This window comes from Schistocerca americana, chromosome 2 (genome assembly GCF_021461395.2).
Source record: "Schistocerca americana isolate TAMUIC-IGC-003095 chromosome 2, iqSchAmer2.1, whole genome shotgun sequence".
In the NCBI taxonomy this organism is placed as follows: Eukaryota; Metazoa; Arthropoda; class Insecta; order Orthoptera; family Acrididae; genus Schistocerca; species Schistocerca americana.
In genome coordinates this window covers 400,075,727-400,080,598 of record NC_060120.1, presented here as the reverse complement: position 1 = coordinate 400,080,598, position 4,872 = coordinate 400,075,727, and positions in this window count along the sequence as shown.

Sequence of the window (4,872 nt, the reverse complement as noted above, 5' to 3'; positions counted from 1 at the left end):
AGTAACATCATGAAAAGATGATAAAGAGATTTTTGCCAGTCTCGTTAAGTGTCTAAGATCTGATGCCAAACGAGTGAATAGAAAATGTAAATATTTTCTTGCAAGACTAAAAGTGTAAGTATGTTAAAATGGGTGTTTTTTAAAAATTCTTATAATATTATTCACATCCCTCACAGCATTCTTTGGAAATCGAAAAAGCGATAGTTTTGAAAGCTGCTGCAATTTATAGTGCCATAATAAGTCTGAAATACGACCGCATTTTTACTTTGAATGTGCTTTTGCATTTCATTCACAAAACGCACTATCGTTTCGCAGCGTTTATACAGAACAGCCGCTTGGCGGCACTGCAGTAGCGAACCTGCAGAAAAACTGTAGCTCCTTCGTGACTCAACAATGAGTGAGAACAAGAATACTGTATTGGAACTGGACTGTTTGGAATGTCATTTTCATTTTAGTTGTATCGATGTGGTGCGGTGTCGCTAGTTCTTGCAGTTGTTTACAAATTATCGGTTTTGATTGCGTAACGATAGTAGTTGTGTGGAATTAACGCAGTTATAAAAAAAATCATCGAAGTGCTGCCTAAAAGAAATGTCTACAGCCAGTGTTATAGAAAAGGGAGTGAGAAATGCATGGAGTTCAAACATTGGTTGAAGCCTGTGCCAGGTAACTCAACTAAAGCCTATTGTAGCTATTGTCAGTCCGAAATGTATGCAAAAATTATGATTTGAAGAAGCATTTGGAAACGAAAAAACATAGAGCAAAATACGAACTAATTTCTCAAAATAAGCAACTGACATTTTCTGCAGTACCAGTGAAAACATGTAATTCATGTGTAAGAGCTGAGTGTACGTTAGCGTTGTACAGTGTTGAACATAGCTCAATTTCCAACATTGATCACTTGACTGATATGTGTAAAAAATTCTTTAAGGATTCGAAATCAACAAACGACATGAAATTTCATAGAACCAAATGTACGGAGCTAATAAATTATATTCTAGCACCACATTTCAAAAAGGAACTTTTAAGTGACATAGTTGACCAAGAATATAGTTTATTATTAGATGAATCAACAGATGTAAGCATCAGGAAATATCTCGGGATCGTCGTAATATATTTCAGTTTAAATAAAAAAAAGTTGTGTGTGCATTTTTAAGTTTGCAGCCCCTGGAGAGTTCTGATGCCATTGGAATGGTATCAGCACTTTTACAGTGCTTAAAAGCTGAGGGCCTCAAACTACAAAATTTAATTGCAATGGGAACCGATAATGCAGCTGTTATGACTGGTTCCAGCCACAGCATGTATACTATTCTGAATAAGCAACACAATCTTCCACATCACATCTCTTCCACATCTCATCATAACTTGTGCATGTCACTCATTACGGTTGGCAGTAACGCACGCATTAGAATTCACTTTGCCACGAAACATAGAGTTTCTGGTCCGTGAAACCTACACCTGTTTCTCACACTTGTCAAAGCGCCAAATTGAGTATAAAAATATTTTTCAGCTAATTAATTGCGGTGATGCACTGTTAAAAATACTGAAAGTGTGTGACACACGATGGCTAACTATCGAACCGGCTATAGCGAGAATTTTATCCCAGTGGGATGAATTAAAATTGCATTTTAAGACTACTAAAGATCGATGTTACACAGCGGAAATGCTTTACAATATGTACTCAGATGAATAGAATCAACTCTACATGTACATTTTGAAAACAATTCTTGGTGAGGTGCAAGACAATCAAAATCTTTGAGAGTGAAAAAGCAAACCCCATAAAACTGTTAAGTTGTTTTGATGGCTTTGCTACATTCAGTCTGCCAAAGAATTCTGTTGCCGACAGCAGTAACAACCGATCAAGACTAGATAGATCTCAAAATAAGAGATCACCTTAATCCCATCCCCTACCTTGGATATCTTTTTGAGTCACATGTGCAGAAGCTTCCAGTAAATCACAATATTAGTATTGCAGGAATAAAAAAACAGTGTATTGATTTTAACGTAAAGTTAGGAGAAGTAATCCAAAAAAGACTTCCAGCCAACTGCAAAGCTTTAGAAAAAATGACACTCTTGAGTGAGGAAGAAACTTTGAAACAATCAAAAGTCACATCATTAACTAATCTTGTAAAGGAAATGGGATACCCTGACGAAAAAATTGATAAAATCTTGCAGCAGTGGCAAACTATTCACTTCGTTGATTGGAATCATCTAAACAGGAACACTATTAGTTTTTGTGCTAAAGTAGCCAAATATAAAAATGCGATTGGAGTAAACACCTTCAAGGATTTAAGTGATTTCGCCATTGCTGTTCTATCTTTACCACATTCAAACGCCGAAGTAGAAATACTGTGAAAAATAAGCTTCAGAACAGACTTTCTGAACAAACTGTAAATTCTCTTCTTCTCATCAGAAACCAATTGAAGATTAAAAATATGAGTTGCTCGACTTATGGTCTCCCAGAAGACGTTATTAACCAAGTCGGCAAAGGAAGACCAAGAGAAAAGGGAGAGGCTTCAATTTCTTCTTCAGTTAACGCAATTGATGATACTGGTGACTTCTTATATGATTTTGAAATTTAGGTAAAAGGATCCAGCTAATGATTATATTTCCTTTCATGAATGTGCAGCGTAACATAACATCGTGACATGTTGCATCAAAAGTTGAATCGAAGTTACTCATCATTGTGGACAACTTCTGCTATGGGACCAGCCGTGAAATTGCAAAAAATTAGCTATTCCATATACTTTATGAGTGGCACTGGTCTTTTTATGTGAAACAGCCGATTTTTTCCGCGATTTCAGTATTTATATCATAATAAAATTTGGAGTTATGAGTAGCTACATTATTTGGGCTTTCAATGTAACACGTTTAAAATGTGACAGTGTATGTATTTTATTTTATTAATAATCTTATGTACATAGTAACAACTACAGAATTTTAATAGCTAAAAGCATATTTTCATTTTGTCTTTTCAGATCAGAAGCTTGAGACACGAATAATTTCGATTGAGTGGAACATTTAATGGCTTCGTTTACAAGTTTATTTTTTTTCAGATTTTTCTAACTGTACATATGTTAGACTAATTTTGTTGTTGAAAATTATAAACTTACAGTACCATTTATCAATAAATTAATGTGATTTGTTGTATTTCATACCAAGTTTCTAAAATATCGCTGGAATAAAAGTAAAATAGGACCATATGTTGTAGGCATTGTAGTACATTATTGTCTGGCAATACCCAAGAGCTGAAAATAAACGTAATAATTCCCCGCCCACCGACATATCTTTGCCCTTAAGAAAGTTTAGCGACATCTAGCGGATTTTTAGTGACCGTTATTTTAGATATCTAGCGGATTTTTTAACAAGGGCTAGCGACTTCACACATTATGCAACGGCAACTCTGGTGGCATAATAAGTCAGTCTTTTTTTTTTTTTTTTTTGAGCAGTGAGCATGTAGGTGCTCCTTTTGTATTGTAAGTACTGTTTGCCTTTGTAATAATAATTTAATTTTGTTTTGAAAGTATAATAAATATATTGAAACATAGTAAAAATTGATTTTTAATTTTAACTTTTTCGAAGTAAAATTTTTTTTCAGTTACTGAGAACGTAGGACTCCAGCTGCAACAGATCTGCAGGAAGGATGATGTAAACTAATCTTGTATTTTGTTTCAGAGCTAACCCGCTTGTTGAAATAATATTCCATTTTTTCGAGAACAGGACAAAGAAGAAAGTGAGTAACACTACAAAGGACGTAGTGATGCTGATGTGAAAACGCAACTTGGAGAACCAACTGTAAGTACAAAAGTTATTTGAATTTTTACTTTTGGAAATTGTTTTTCGTCTGCATTGTCATTATAGAGGGTAATAGGGAGATTGACAACAATAGGGAAGTTGACGATAACAGGGAGGTTAATGGAAACTTGCAAAACAGCGTAGATATTACTGATAATAATGTAGTTAATCGAGACAATGAAATCGGAGAGGATAGTGATCACAGTAGTGTATGTTCACTCTTTCGTGGATTTGAACCTAATGCATCAGCCTTGGATACGCTAGTTCAACTTATGGAAGAACAAAAACGGTCGGTGGAAGAACAGAAAAAGACAACTGAAAAATCGTTTGATGAACGTAAAACCTTTTTCGATCAGAAGCTTGATTCTATCGGTAAAATGTTAAGACAACTATGGAACCCAAATTCGCGAGCCAAAGGAGCGTTCGATAGACGTCGGGAAAAAGTAGACGAAAATTGGGTCTAGTGCAGCAGGGGATACAACCCGTCGGCTTTGAACAATGACGTCATTCCTTAGTCATAGATCGTAATGTCTTCACTTCGAGGCATAGATAATAAAGCAGTTCTGTGTTCTAATAAGCTTTTGCTGTTATGTTTCAATTTCGTTTTTTTACTGATTGCTTAATAAAGTAGGATCAGTTTATTCTATCTCGTGAGATTTTTTTTAAAAAAGCCAAAAAACACTATTGCTTAATAAAGTAGGATCAGTTTATTCTATCTCGTGAATTTTTTTTTTTAAAAGCCAAAAAACACTTATCAGCTACTGAAGGCAGCTACAACACTACGAAGAATCGCTTCTCGGCTTTTGACAAGATATTGCTTAATAAAGTAGGATCAGTTTATTCTATCTCGTGAGATTTTTTTTTAAAAAGCCAAAAAACACTATTGCTTAATAAAGTAGGATCAGTTTATTCTATCTCGTGAGATTTTTTTTAAAAAAGCCAAAAAACACTTATCAGCTACTGAAGACAGCTACAACACTACGAAGAATCGCTTCTCGGCTTTTGACAAGATATTGCTTAATAAAGTAGGATCAGTTTATTCTATCTCGTGAGATTTTTTTAAAGTCAAAAAACACTTAT